Source organism: Rhopalosiphum maidis, chromosome 2, assembly GCF_003676215.2.
Source record: "Rhopalosiphum maidis isolate BTI-1 chromosome 2, ASM367621v3, whole genome shotgun sequence".
Lineage (NCBI taxonomy): Eukaryota > Metazoa > Arthropoda > Insecta > Hemiptera > Aphididae > Rhopalosiphum > Rhopalosiphum maidis.
This window is the reverse complement of record NC_040878.1, coordinates 78,456,200-78,473,174: the sequence shown is the minus strand read 5'-3', so window position 1 is coordinate 78,473,174 and position 16,975 is coordinate 78,456,200. Positions and strand designations below refer to the sequence as shown.

Sequence of the window (16,975 nt, the reverse complement as noted above, 5' to 3'; positions counted from 1 at the left end):
TCAGAGAACACGAGCAGCTGTATCTTATTCTGATTAATTGATAAATCACCTTCATTATCATTCCTATAATATTCTTTCTACCGTCTCCAGTGCAAGATTGAAAAGTACTGGGAGACTTAGTTGTTACATTTTCCACTCTCATTTTATATTTCGTGTTTTCTATACACATTTTAATTAAAACAATTATGTTTTTAAATAAACTAATCTTATACATTATATTATTATAAATACTTCCTCTGTGGATGCTATTATAGGATTTTCAAAATATATAAATAATAAATATTTTCTCCATATTTTGCCAGTGTTCGTACTACTTTTAATGTATTATTTGACCTATTATGGATAGTTGTTTTGTAGTTGAGCGGTCTCTCCGAAAGCTTCAGTAGTTATCACTCTATTACCTTAGCAATCCTCAACGTATGTAACGATGCGATTTAATAATATTTAAGAGAACATCTTGTATGCATATAGTTCAAAAACGATATTGTATACATTTAAATGAAACTCTAAAATAGTAGCCAGTAGGTAATAATACCTACTTATATTTAGTTATTATAACGTAAACGACGTGAACACAAAGATATTATATGAATAAGAAAATCAAAGTATAAAATATTTTATATTTATAAATATTTTTATATTTGTATGACCTACCCTCCCCCCCCACACACACACAAAAACCATTTTCTCTAGCACTGGCCTTAAGTTTATACTTTAAACATCTGTACCGAACGAAAATGTATTAACCGAGTATTTAATGTTAAGTGTAAAAATAGCTTTGATGCATTTATTTTTTTACCTTTATTGCAACTATGTAAAATATAATTAATACCTATTATTGCTTAAAATTTTAAAGCACCACTAAATATTCTTAGTTATACAAAATTTGGTTGATTATTAGTCAACATTTTAATTCTGAATCATCTGTGTATGTATAGAATATACATACATATAATGAGTACATATACCACAGAATTCGGGAAGTGCTTTCTCCTATGTTTTTTAATCTGCTTTCGTGATTAATAATCAACCTACTGTGTATACTCCAAAAGACATTCTCTGCGTGGTTTTACCGTGTATAAATTTATAATATATAGAATATATTTATTATTATGTATACAGGTATAACATATTCAATGTTTAAAAATATATGTAATTGGTAGGTATATTTAATAATATGTATATCATGTACATTATACATATTATTTATATGTGGGTGTGTGGGCGTTACTGAAGACCCGGTATTAAAATCGCATTATAAGTTAAAATTATGGTAGAATATAAATATACATTATATTATTACACGTATATTGGATATAAAGAGTTCTAAATAATATTATGTTTTGAATTATTTAGACACTGAAACCATCAGTCTTGTGATTTTTTTGGCAGAAAAAGGGTGTCATTAAAATTTCCTGGATTATAGTTTTAAATAAATAGCAACCTTACGGCGATATATAATACGAACGTCTCATCAATCGTCGTCACTCACCGCTATAGAAATTTGAACATATATAAAGCTGCAAAAAAAAAAAAAAAACTCACATATTATTCGCTGTCTGCTGCAGGCTGTGAACCGCCGACGTTCAATAGTAGACACTTTCATGTGTGTATTGTGATATTGTCAAGCCGAATCAAAGTTGTGAAACGGATCATATTATGAAACATTAGTGCATATAATAATTGATTCGCCGTGTTTCCGTCACGACGAAATCAATACAAGTTCGCACACGACCGCACTGCAATAAAAGATAACAATATTATCGTCCACAAAAGTACGTCGGAACTCGTATTCCGTGTACAGTATATTATCTGTTAAGCGCACGAGTGTTGCAGCACAGCCGCTATCGGACGTCAATTATAATATGGATCTACGCGGCGTGCGTCTGAGATTTCCAATATACTATCGATAGATATTTTATTTTAAACGTGGGCTGCAGATGGTAATGATGACGACGACGAAAAGGCAAGATACAGGCACGATACTCGAGTGGGAAATTTTCTTTAAATGAAAACCAATTGGTGAATAATTATAATAAGGAATAATTTAAACGGTCTTCGTCTAAGTATTTATATATAGGTAGGTAGCAATAAATAATAATTATATTATATTATATAGGCGTCGAAACAGTCAGCACCTGCAGCAAAACCATGACCTCTTGTCGCCACCAATTGACTCTAATTCATAGGTCCATCGTTAATAATAAATTGTACACTAAAATTTATAATTCTAGTATATTATAGATATATTATTCGTAGACTCGCGAAACATCTGCAGCACCAGTTAAAATGATTGGCATTCATTATACAATACGTTTATTTTATTTTTTAATACTTTAGCACGAGTGTGCCTATAAAGAAATGATATTTTTGCGTGTGTTCTCGAAATCATATTTTATCTGTACTAAGAAAAAAAGGAATTTACAACGCGCATATCGAAAATTAAATGACGACAAATAGTCTCGTGGTGGACAAGATAATACAGGATAATTTACCTTCTTTATTTTCTTCAATAATGCAATTATTCAAAAACTGATTCTTAAAATGTTTGAATATAAATGAAAACTATACTTCAAGTTTTTAAGATTTGTACTAATAAAAGAGTTTCCAGTGGAAATAAGAAGTTTTACTTTTTTACAGTAAATTGTTTAGTAAAATTTTTTTTTTTTAATTTGATCTATTAAAATCAAAATTTAAATGAGCAGTTTCTGGGATATTTAAATTTGTGCACTATGAATAATAGGTACATAATAATGGGCTTAGAAGATAATGACACTATAATAATTTAAACATTTTAATTTATTTATGTTCATCTTTTTTTTTTAATAAACCAAATATAATAAATACTAGATCAAATAATATTTATGTTTTATACTTATATATCAAATTATTTTTAAAGGCTGTTATTCCAAGTAAAATAACATTATATCTAATTTGTATTTTTCTTAAACCACTTTTAAGAATTATTATCCTTAGTATAAATACTTTAATAACTGTGAAACTATTCGTTTGAATTTTGAATTAAATACACTGCTATTTTCAAAAAATCGTCTACTATTGTATAAATAATTTGCTGTAAAAATATGAGTTTTAATTTAAAAAAACAAAAAATGATAATGGAATATATTTATAAATTCCAAAAATTGAAATTTATTTATTTATTTATTAATGGAAAAAATAGTGGTGAGATGCGAGAATGCTTAGTGAACACTCTGTATATATATATATATATAAATATACATTATTTTCAATGTTATTATCGTAAATAATATTATACCTAATGCTAACGTTGTGATAACCAACCGATTCAATTTCACTGAATAAATCGTTTTGTAAATTCCTTACCTATAATTAAACCCTTTCCTAAATATTCATGATTTTTAAATTAATTTTTAAACAAACCCGTATAAATAGTTATTTTTATAATAGCTTTTAGACGTTTATTTGTTTATTTCGAAAATGTTTATAGTATAATAATATGACGAAATCGTTTTTGTTTCTTTTTAATGAACCTTGAACGGTTGAACGTAGTATCAGTAAAAAAAAAATCAACTATCCCCCGGCGATATTTGATCCGAGTAATTGTTCAGTCCGAATTCAATAATAATTACACTTCACGATCAACAATTTGATTTAATTTGTATTTATTTCATACAGACAACTTTAATAATAATACTCATAGAAGTATCTAAATCGTATCTTAAGTTATGTTCTACAAGCAGCCCCAAATTTAAATCTAAACTTCTATTATTTTACTTACATATCTTTAAATTACAAACCACTTAAAAATATAGATATCAGAATATACGTTTGTTTATTACCCTTCATCAATAATTAAAAATAATGCGTCACAAAATTTATCTATTTCAAATGCATTTTAAAACTATTAATCACTATGCAATTTAAAAAATAATAGAAATATTAAAAATGTTTATATTGATTTTACTGTCCAAAATAGTATTTTCTAAAAAAAAAATTAACAAAATTTACAAAGAAATCGTTGTTTCAAATTTGAAAGTACATTCACTCTTACGCGTCCGGTGCTAATTGTATATTCATATAGCCTTAGTCATATAATATTATTATAAACATGTGAATATGCGATAACTATGGTAGTATAATCAATATAATTTATAGTTTATAGTTAGTAGTGTTTGTACTATTATACTTGCAATATATTAGTAATACATAGTTTGCGAAATTCTATATTATGATGCTTTCGTAGTTCCATGAACCACAATATTGTAACTTATTGATATATTACAGTAATCAAAATAATATATACCTATATTATTTTCCTAGAAAATGTGATGGTGATGCATTCAACACTCAACACATGCGAATATGAAATAATTTCTCCTAAAAATACATTGAAGGATGCGTTTTTTTGGTTTGAGTTTATTGATAGATGTCAATGTCAAAAATATAGTTATTAATATGTATCTATTTTAATAGTATAAATAAATGTATCATGTTTGCAATTCAGTTCAAACTCATAATATCAACAATTCTCAACTATCAAACTTATACTTAACTTTTGTTATAAACTATATAGAATATAATAGCTCAGTTTAAGAATTTAATACTTTTTAATCTATTTTAATTTTAAAAAATGTGTTTAATATGACACTATTTAAAAAAAAAATTTTAAGTTTACGATTTTTTAGATTTTAGAATTACAGTGTACAGATATATAGTAAATATTTAATAGAGTGATGAATGTATTGATATTACATATGCAATAATATATAGTGTGTCCAAAAATACTATACATTTTAAAAAATCATTCAATGTTGAGTGTAGTTTCTAGTAGCAAATTTCATCTAAATTGAACTTTGAGGGAGACATAAAAAAATTTAAAAAAGATGGCCAAGTGAGGACCACTCTGGAACTCTACTGTATCCATTGAGTGACTCACTATGATGACTATAAATAATACAGTAGGATGAATTAGTTTTTATCGGAAATATTGCATTTTGGAAGTCGGCTTTATTATATAAATAATGTATTGCTAATTGTATTATACTTTTTACTTTATTACATATTTTTTATTTCGTAACTGTTGACTGTCGAGCTATCATAGTTGTGTATTAGTGACCTTTTAATGATGAAAAAATAACATTGCATTTAAAAAAGTCTATGAATAACTCAAAATACTTTGAGAATTTTATCATGTATGAAAATGATCATATAGACGTTTAGTAAAAATTTCAAGTATAAGTTTTTCAATTACAACAGAGTATCAAAAATAATTTAAAAAAAATAGTAAGTTATAATTTACAAGTAAATATGCAATGTCGTAAAATTTTAAATATCAAACATTCTTAAAAAAATTAAAGTTTTCAGTAAACATCATTTTTTAATATAGAATTAAAAAACTTATATAAACCATGAATTAAATTTTCAAAATATCAAGAGAATTTTTTTTTAAAAATTCTATCTACAAAATAATTATAAAATTTCAGATTTTATGAGATTTGTTGAAATCCAAATTTAAAGTTTATAAAAGAATATTATGGCTATAAATTATTGATATATTTTAATTGGTAAAAGAACAATTTATGAAAAATCTTGAATTAAATTTTTAAATATTTTTACGCAATAAATACATTTTTATTGATATTTATAAAAAACGTCAAATTTCATAAACAATCCCAAAAAATTCAAAATAATTTGAAAGTTATGTTACTTATAGAAAATTATAATATAAACATTTAGTGAAAATTCTAAATATCTAAGATTATTCATTATTAAGTTACACCAAAAAACAAAATTAATTTTGTTAAAAACTAAGTTTGTGTAAAAATACACATGCAAAATCAATACATTTATCGCTCTACTATAAGAATCTAAAATTCGCAGGAATTAACAAAAAGCAAAATCAATTTGGTTTTTTGTTATTAAATCAAAATAAATAAACATATTTATTATTTACACTTGAAATTTTCCCAAGTACTCGTATTAATACACATATTTTCTAACACATAAAATCTTGTTACTTTTAAGCACCTATTTAAAGACATTTAAGATTTTTGACTTAATTTGGTTATTTTTTTAGATTTATATTAATAAGATTTTTTTATATATCAAATGTAGGTATAATAATTTAATACAAGGTTCCTTTTACATTTGTTTTTTATAACAATTAAAAAAATATCGAAAATAGAGCATCACAATACTCACAATATATACATATTATAGTTTAAAATTCATATAAATTTTAACAATAATACTTCAGGCTTGAAAATTAATCATAATTCCTTGAAACTTGTTCTTATTAAAATTAAAAAGAAAGTCATGTATAAATCTACATTAATTTGTCATACGAGCATTTAAATTTTAAATGTTGACAAAATCGCGAATAATAATTGTACAGTGTACACATATAAACTGACAGACCGTCTCCGCTTAAAATCGTTTTTCATCGTATATTCCTATTCCTGCAATATCATTTATCATTGAATTCAAAATAAACAAATTCAGTATGGTTACCATCTCTGTGACGAGATACACTCGACACCTATTATACAACAAACGACTTCCCTGCTTTTTTAAATTTAATAATCCAAAACGGAATATTTTTCTAATAACTTTATGTACAAAAATTTAATATCAAACGAATTTTTAATTAATTGTAACTAGTGATAGAATTAATATGCATATCAGTATGTTTTTTTGCAGCTTCCTTTTATAAAAGTAATGATTAATATTGTCTACAAATGTTCTATTTTTAATTTGCATGTTTTAAGCGAATACCTCGTATTATATCATTGCATAATTTATTTATAAACACGAGAAATGTATATTTCGTGGTTTATTTAAAGGATAGCAATGCAAAAGGATAGATACCACGTTGTATCGCCTATATAGATAATGTTGTTTTCATAGGTGATTTGTCTTTGGTGAAAAAAAAATGTAAAAGTGTAATAATTATTATAGACTATAGTATACAACTATATAAGTATTTAAAATTTAAATTGTCGGAGTAGTGAATCAATGTTTAGCGGGTTATTTTATGTGCGACTTTACTTCCGATCATGTAAATACTAAATGAATACATACCTATAAATTGTAATTAATTAACTACCTAAACTACCTACTTGTCAGAAATTTGATTTTTATATATAAAAAAAAAAATCACAGAAATATATTTTACTTTGTTATATAAAATTAAAAATGTATAAATTTATTTAAAAGAATAATAACGATAAAAAAATATTAATAATTTATGTCGTTATTATAGTTATGATTTCAAATGATATATAAAGATATTTTGAACAAATTTAATGTTTTTCGAGATAGTACAGGTTTAAAAGAATCTCACTGATATATGCGAAAATTATAACAAATAAAGAGAGTTTCTGAAATTCGAATACATGCGTAAATGTGTAACTATAATACTATTTATATAGATGCATTCCGTTCGATTCAACACATAGCACCTACAGCAATTCGCTATAAGTATATGTAAGTACTAAAGATTTTCAAACAGCATAATATATCATAGCGAGTCACTATATAATTGTTTAACGGTACTATTATGATATAATGTATTTGAAAGTGATGCGTTATTATTTATTATTGTCAGACAAGAACTGGGGTTTTTACGTTTTATCCATTCTCTACAGTGGAGAGTAGACCAACGCAATCAGATTCGCGATGTTTCGAGACAGCTACCATTACGATGGCCACGGGGTTCCTCTACAATTGAAGGGGGAGCACATGAATGAGTGGTAAATATTTTAATCTTTATAAAAGCTCTTGCGGCGAGCTCGCGTAAAAGCTCCGTGAGCCACATATAATATACATAACAATTCTTTTATCGTGAACAGAAATCGAACACACACGTTATCGTATAGGTACATGGGGGGTATCGAAGTACTCCAAAAATATTCTGCTTTTCGATAATACATTTAAAATAAATTTCATTTATAAAATTAAAAATGATAAGGACGGATAATGATAAAAAGTGGTAATGTATATATTTTTTTAAATGTTATTTTTAATGACTTAATCGTGTAAAGAAAACATTTTAAAAACGATTAATTTTTATTTGTTTTATTGTTTTATTTATACATTTATATTTTTTATTTAATACGAATGGATTGTTAGAGTTAATTTGTCTGGAAGATATTACCACAGAAGATATTGAATACATTTTAATTGTTAATGAATTACTATCATTTAGAAATAATACTCATGTTCAATCATTTGTAGTGGTAAAATAATAAATATGCAAAAGTTAATCATTATAATTATTCAATTAGTTAATTATTAATCCTTCGATAATAACAAATAGCAATACAGCGAATCGAAGACCATTTCTAATAGATATGCGCACGGAGTAACAGAGTATAGGTAATTGACCACCCTGCTATTTTTTTTTTTTTTAAAACACACATTTTAATATTATAGACGATAAACAATTTAATATTATGATTGGAAAAAATATATATCCTGAGATTTAAGTTAACATATTATGTAAATAACATATGAATAAAAAGCATTGTTTATGTGTGTGTAAGTGATCCACAACCAAGTCTATTTCACTCATGATTTTAAAATTTGATACAAAGACAATCCGAAGATAAGCACATCAAAGCCAATTTATTAAATTTTGCAGTTTAAATAAGTACTCACACAGGGGTTTGGTAACTTATAAAAAACAAATATTTTTTCGTTCATATAGGGTTGCTATTGTTTATATAAAATAAAATAGTTATTATAAATGTATTTAATTTTAAATCTGTATTTTATATTTAGTAAAAAACACCCAAATAAATGTGTTAAAAATATTTGTAGTTTACATTATGTTCAACAAAGTTTAAAATAGCGAGTAATTCTATTGGCATTGTTAAATTTAATACTAATAAATTGGTAACGCAGTACAGTATCATCGAGTATATAATAATAATTTATTATTATTTATGTGTATTTATATTAATTTTTAAGAAAGAACCAAGTAGGGATTGCTCAAGCTAATTTTTTAATAACAAAAAGTTTGACAATATCTTCGGTACAAATATCTTAGATAAAATGTTATCTCTCAATACACATAGGAAGTAACGAGTATAATTTATTGTGATAAATTTTTAGTCTATATACCTACCAAGTATTTCATAAAAAAAATGCCAATGAAAAATATTCAATACATTTATAAAATATTTGGAATTATTCATTTGTTTTAAAAAGATGAGCAATTTTTATTGAGAGGAATAGAATATTTATAGTTTAGGTGTACACATTTTTATCATTATTATTGTTAATAGTCACATTATTGATATGTTAAGCCGACCTACACGATCAGTATTTACTCGGCGAATAATCGTCAATCGCTGTGCTTTTCGAGTCGTGTCATAAACTGACATACGCACGTCGAACGGAAATTTAATGTAGGTACTAGGTATATTAGATAGGTGACTATACAAATATTGACGTACCTACGGCCCAGATTGGCCTGACTATTATTAATAACATACCTCAATAATTGTTGTGGTTAAAACAATTCAATACCTAGTACCTATAAACCTATATTATGTTATTTATAAATCATTGTTTATTGTTATTAAATTATTAACTGTACCTATGTAGGTATGTATTCATAAATAAGTTTTTAAAAAAACCCACAACTTATTTTATTTTAACGTATTTACGAGTATCTAATTATTTAAAATATAAGTATCTAGTATTGCGATACTGATATTCAAATATCCTGTACATCCCTGTAAAGAAGGAAAAACGTTTTTGGAATAAAGTTTGTACGTATATCATAATAATAATCATATATCCATAAACGTAAATAAATATATGACTATATACTCTGCACGCAATTTCCGCGCACGCCTATGCCCTTTCCTTAAATATTCCACTGGGTGAAATATATAATATATTTGCACAAAATACATAACACATCATAGGTTTGTACTTACATTTTTATTGTAGATATACTTTTATTTTTATATTTGTTTGTCGTAGGAACGATGATACGTGCGTAATTATATTTACGGTATCGGAATACCGGGCACCTACCTACCTCTATATAACAGTGGATATGATAAAAATATTTCTGAACAATTTAAACGCTCGATCGCTGCACTCGCACTGCACGCACACAAATGCAACATCATATATACCGCGTATATTATACGTATACGTTTTGCCGCGCGAAAATCACGAGATTCGCAGCGCTGTTCACTGACTGGCGCCTTGGCCAACACTGGACCGGTTGTCGTTGTGGGAGCGCACCTGGCTAAAAATGTAGGTACCCATATTACTCTATGTTTATGTTATTTAAATATATATACATTAATACCATGTGTCTGTATCACGCCGCGACGAAGACACGACCATCGCATTCACGCTTTGCAAGAAGGTAATAAGGTAATATGTATGTGCAGTCGTATAATAGTAATAAAATAATAAGAACATAATTATAAAATATTATGATTATGATGTATATACCTATATACCTATTATTATTATTATTATTATTATTATTATAGGTGTCTTCGTACCGTAAAACGCGTTGCTGTAGTTGGTCGAAACTATTTTAATTCTTTTCATATGAGCATTTTCTCAAAGTTACGAGGGATGAAGTCTTTAGCCCCCTCCGCCACTCCCAAAAGATAAATGTATTGGTTAAATATCGACTATTGGTTATTTAAAGGTATATGTCCTCAAAATTGATTATTATAATTCTATTTTATTTCGTAGAACCATCATTCATTGGCGTTTATTTTTATTTTTACTAAATTTTCGTAAATACTTTATAATGAGGACAATTAAATATTTTTCATGCATATTATGCATTAAAACAAAATCTATCTCTAAAGTATTCAGAAAAGAATATCTCTAATATTATTTGTATAAAAAGTATTTTAAATAAATTTCCAAAAAAAAAAAAACAGGTAGGTTTTATTTTATTTAAAAATAAAAATAAATATACATAAAAATGTATAAATTTGGTCGTATTTTGTTTAAAAATTTGCTATTTTTATTTATTTTGTTGCGTGGTTGGGTGTGTATTGTAACAATCCCTATACCTATACCTTTCAGCTGAACCAGACTTGAGTAATAATAATGTATCAATAAAATATAATATAATGTCTAGTAGGTAAGATTTAAAAAAGAATTGATAAAGGTAAGCCAAGAGGAGAGCAAAGCCACCACGATTCGGCGTACATTTGATTGGCCACCCTTAAATAAAAAATTCAAATTGTACCTTTTGCATACAAATTATTTGGTACAACACACGAATAAGGTATACATTATATACGTATAAACTATAGTATATGAGATATTGTAGTACATAATACATGATTTATATATATGTGTGAGTGTGACGAGTGTGTACATACTAACTGTATTATATTTATCCTATTTCACCAGCGTTAAAATTAATTTATCTTTCTATCGTTTTCCATTTTGTTTCTATTAATATAATATATAGGTAATACAAACTCAATTAAGTACAATGTTTAATTTTATAATATTCCACTTCTTAATTCTATATATATTTTTTTATAAACACAAAATACTAGAGACAGATTCAATGAATGATTATACAAGCCAATACATTAATTTAATATCGAATATCATTGTTAAAATTATTTATTAATTTTTGTATTCATCCTTATGTAGTTATGTTTATACAAAATATGTCCAGAATTAAGAAAGCAAATAATAAAAGTATAATCATTGTAATTGTGTTCATAAGTATTTTGATTTTATAAATTTTTTTTATTTTTAATGAATTTAAAAAATACATATTATACACAAGAATCATGGGTAATATACTCAAAAATCAATATCGAGATACTAGATACTCGATACTTACATTTCAAATATTTAGATACTCGAAACTTAATACATTTAAATAAAATTAGCCACAAGTTTTCTAAAAATAATATTTACTTAGTATTGAATTATATTAATAACAATAATTTTATTATGTTATAAAAATTTAATCATATATATTATAACCACGGTAGATTATTATAAAATACCTAATATATAATAATAATAATAATAATAATAACCAGGTTGAATTTAATTTATACTGTACCTATATTTTACACAGGGATGGGTAAGATGCTCAAAAATCAGTAAGTATCGCGATACTATAGATCTTGGCTTTGAAGTATCGAGATACAATATACAAGACATAACTATTGTATTGAAGATACTACCTAACCCTGGTTATATACTATATACATTTCTATTTTCTACTATAATTATTATGATAATACAATCTGTAACCAATGACAACCATTTGAATGAACAAAAACATATTCGATTTTCGACACAAAACTCAATTAATTTGTCAGCTAGCCAATAGAGGTTAAAAAAATAAACTATAAACATTCTTTGAGTCTTAAGATATCTATTGATATGATACTTTTATTAAAAAAAAAAATCAATTTTTTTGAATCCATAGAAAACAAACAAAAAAACATCCATTTTTATACTTATAAATTGTAAAATGTATGTGCATATATGCATGATTTGTACCTTTACATTATACATTAGGATTACATAGTCCAAAGTGTTAAAAATGTTAAAATTCGTTTTTAATTATAATGATGGTTAGTTCGTAGAGAAAAAAAATTACAATAATTATGTGCAGATTTGAGAAGTAAAAACAAAATACTATTCTTGTTCTTATAATACCAATTAATATAAATTTATATTTCAAACATCATCTTTATAGTAATACATATATACGCCGACGTATGATAGTCAACAATTTAAGTTTTGTCACGATCACTGTATTGTATATTAATATTAATTAGTAGTATATTAACATAATTGGTGAATCAGGCTGTATAGCATTACGTATCATACTATAATATATAATATACACAATAACTACTTCAAAATCGTATTATTTATCACCTTTATATGTCTACAGGCTACTGCAGTATATATATATATATATATATATATATATATATATATATATATATATATATATATATATATATATAATACGTCTTTAACACTTATAATTAATTAATAACCAGGCGAACGTTAAGACTTATACGATTAAATAATAAACAGTGAATAGTATTTAATGTAAAAAATACAAAATGTACTAAAAAATATTTAGAATTTTTTTAAACTATTTATAGACCATTGAAATTTTCGATTTTTCTAAATTTTTTTTCTTGAAATGTCGTTAACAAAAAATTTGACTTTCCAAAAAATCTTTAAAATTCAATACAAGGTTTATTATAAGTTGTACTTATCGTAGTAAAAAAAAAAATTTTAAAAATCGTTTAATCACAATTTTTGTTTATCAGCATTTAAATTTTAAAGTTCAAATGTTAACAAAATATGTCAAAATCGCAAAAATTTGCAAGGAATTTTGAAGTTAAAAATTCATAACATTTTTGTAATTTATATCAAAGGTTAAAGAACCTAAAACACGGTTTTCAATAAGTTTTCCTCCAAATAACTGTAAAAAAAAAATTCACCGTCAATATAGAAAACATTTTAATTTTTTACGAAATCTAGTAAAATAACGATATATTACAATTTAAATATAGCTAGGTAATAATATATAATTTATCTTATTAATTATTCTAGACTGACGAATCCTCTCCGCTCAGAATCGTTTTTCGTATACAATGATACCTATCAATGACAGCTGTCATTGCAGCATTCAAGTTTAACACATCCGTTATAGTGACTTACTCTCCATCTCTACTATACAGCAAAGCGATATCTACTTGCTCACCTTTTTTTATTTTATAATGAAATTCTTAAAAAAACATCAATAGCATATAATAATTATTTACACAGTCATGTACATGAATAAAGTTTTATAATTCTAAATAGGTGATAATAATATAATATTATAATATTATGTGGATTGTATTATGAAATATAATATATCTATAAATAAAACTAGAAGTTTCTTATTTTCAATATAATGTTACCTACTATAGGAACGTTACATTTTTTACATTTTGTATATTTTTTTACAATTTAATACATATTGCTAAGACTTGTACACCATGTTTAAGTATTTAATATTTATAATACAAACGTATAATTGATTAGTAGTATAATAAACTATAGATTAAAAATACTAATACAGTATCTCAATAAAAATTATAATGGTTCTTACACAATTAAATTTTAAATTGTAAAATTTAACAATACAATACTTACATTAATTTATTTTGATGTAGCAATTAATTATGTAATAATAATGAAAACCAAATTTAAAATAGCTATAGGCTATGTTATACGTATTATACGAGTTATGACCTAGGAGTACCTAATTACACAAGTCACTAAGTATTTATTATAGATATTTAAGTATGTTACGTAGTTTCATCTTATAAGATAATTACAACATAGGTATAACATGTATATTTTTATTATTAAAGAGTAAAATTACTATATTTGTATATAAAAATTAAAATATTTTCATTTTAAAACCTTTTATTACTATATTATTTTAGGTGTAAAATGTTATTTTCAATTAATATTAATGTTTTAACTATTAATTGAATGCTGTTAATTGAATTAAATGAGCATTTTAAGTAAATAAATAATAATAATGTATTACAATACCGTAACCATGAATCCCCCCTTACCCCCACCCCGCGAAATGGTTTTCAGTTATGGCCTTATTTTATATGACCTTGATAAAATACAACATTACAATATATTATTGTGTAGGCAATAGGCACATATTAAAAAAATTAAATAATGTAGGAAAATAGACCAGGAAATAAATCATTATAATATTACGAGTATATTATCTAAATCGTCAATAATTATAATAATATACATAATATAATATAATCAGATCATAGATATTCGGCGCATTTTATATTATGTCAATATCAAAATTATTTTTTTCTTACGCATGTATGCGGTATTAAGGTGTACGAAAGCCGGAAGAACACTTGGATGTGAGTAAATAAAATAGGTAGGTATATAACTATTATTGGCTAATATCTATCTGTGAAAAAATGAAAAAAAATATTAATTTCCTTCGAAAAAAAAACGAATAATATATTATTTCATGAGGTTCATAAACTCACAACTTTTTGTGATTTACAACAATTTCTCAAAATATGTAGGTATATAATATAGTTGTATATACATTGTACAATGTATCTATACCACGATTAAAGATAGTATCCTTAATCGTGATCTATACTATAACTACCTATACTAAACAAATAACTTTCAGTACATAAACATGAAATACTGCACAACTCGCCAAAACCAAACATAAGTGACATGATAGGCGATGGCTAAAAGACTATAAATTATCAAATTATAATATCGCATAGAGCTTAAAGCAACGCACATTAATGCTGTATAGGTTAGGTATACTGTTATACGGTGTGATTCACCAAGCTTGCTTACCACTATTTTTCCTTGAATAATAAATTTATTGAAATTATGATTTAGGGCATTTCTAAATATACTAAGTATTTCCAAATTAATTCTTGAGATTGTTCGAACTAGGTACTTAAAAGGTGTCCTACTACCTATCATCTGGTGTACAAGCTTTTATGTTTCAAATGAAAGTCTTTATTACTGTTAATTACTTCGTGGATTATCTTTTTGAAAATATTATTATACCTAGGTAAAAATATAATTAGCAATTATAATTCAAAATTCCAACGAGTAGTTTATTAGTTAACAAAATGTTAACGACATTGTACGACATTTATACGAAGAATAATAGTGCTTAAAAATATAAAATAAATTTAATAGGCAAAGAAAAATAAATAGTTTTTCTTTAGACTTAAATAACATCATTGTTTATTGTTATTCGTCAATAATAATTGTACATTATTAATATATTTACAAATTTGCTTTAATTTAATAAAATAAGAATATAAAAACATTTTTGATTATTTGATTGTAACTCAAAAATATTATTCATGATCATTTGAAACGTATATGCATATTATAATATTTTACTATTACCACCATAACCTATCTACCTATACACAATGTCACAATGGTAATTTAAACATAGTATTATAATCCATAATCCATTATAATGATCGCAATGCATTCGGCAAAAATTAATTCGACCTACCCCATAATAACAATATAAATACATCATTAAATCAATGAATCTATTTAGTATCTACGCCTAATAGGTATAAACTGAAAGACCGTCTTTGCTTAGAATCTTGTTTTTCGTGTCCAATGATCAATTTTGATAATCATTGAATTCACATATAACGCATACATTACACTGACCTTTTTTTTCATACTTATAACCGACAGTAGAGGAGGCTGTGTTTGTACAACACTACTCCTATACTGCCATCGTTTATTGGTGAATAGAGTTGATAATACACGCATGACGCGATATATACATTATACACTATACACACAATATAAACATACAAATACATGGAACGAATAGGTAAAATCTGTGATTCCGTTTGCTGGTCCTATTCCCGGTCCGGTATCTCACGCACCAGCCGGGCGCCTGTGTTCCGGTTCAAATGTTTGCCCGGGAGGTACTCAGTTGTTTGGGACGGTTACCCAGTGCCCATAGATTGCCATCGCTTGGACCTCATAGCTAGCCTCCCGTCATCTTCTGTGCGCCTAGCATGTCCACAACTACGTCATAGGTTACAGTGACTTACTCAATAACGAGGTACACCTAATACCTATTGACTATTGTGCAACAGAGCGATTAGCTATTATATTCACCTTTTTCATTTTAGAATTTTCTAGTATTATATATAGATCATAATATATATATGTGTGTGTGTGTGTGTGTGTGTGTGTGTTTATTAATATTATTATAGTACAGCTAGTAGTCGAGGGCAAGTTATTTCTATCGGAGTTTGGAATATTAAAATAATAAATAAGTGAGGCCCGGACAAAATATTTTTTATCAAATCTTTATAATAAATTAATTACACAACCTAATTGAAATATTTTGATGGTCTAGTTTTCTGACTTCCGCGGTCCGGGTTCC

At 25.6% G+C, this 16,975-nt stretch overlaps 1 protein-coding gene across 4 annotated transcripts in view; it reads right to left on the bottom strand.

Moving 5' to 3' along the window:
• LOC113551476 (calcium release-activated calcium channel protein 1-like) overlaps positions 1-10,198 on the bottom strand; it is a 60,689-nt gene extending 50,491 nt beyond the window's left edge. For 2 of the 4 annotated variants that reach the window (XM_026953735.1, XM_026953734.1), the window contains exons 1-2: positions 9,930-10,198; positions 1,546-1,739 (exon numbers count right to left, since the gene is read on the bottom strand). The gene's annotated coding sequence lies outside the window, so the exon portion shown is untranslated. Of the gene's footprint in view, positions 1-1,545; positions 1,900-9,929 lie in introns of those variants that run through there. The other 2 variants (XM_026953737.1, XM_026953736.1) reach the window with 2 other exon arrangements.
• Positions 10,199-16,975: the final 6,777 nt, after the last annotated feature.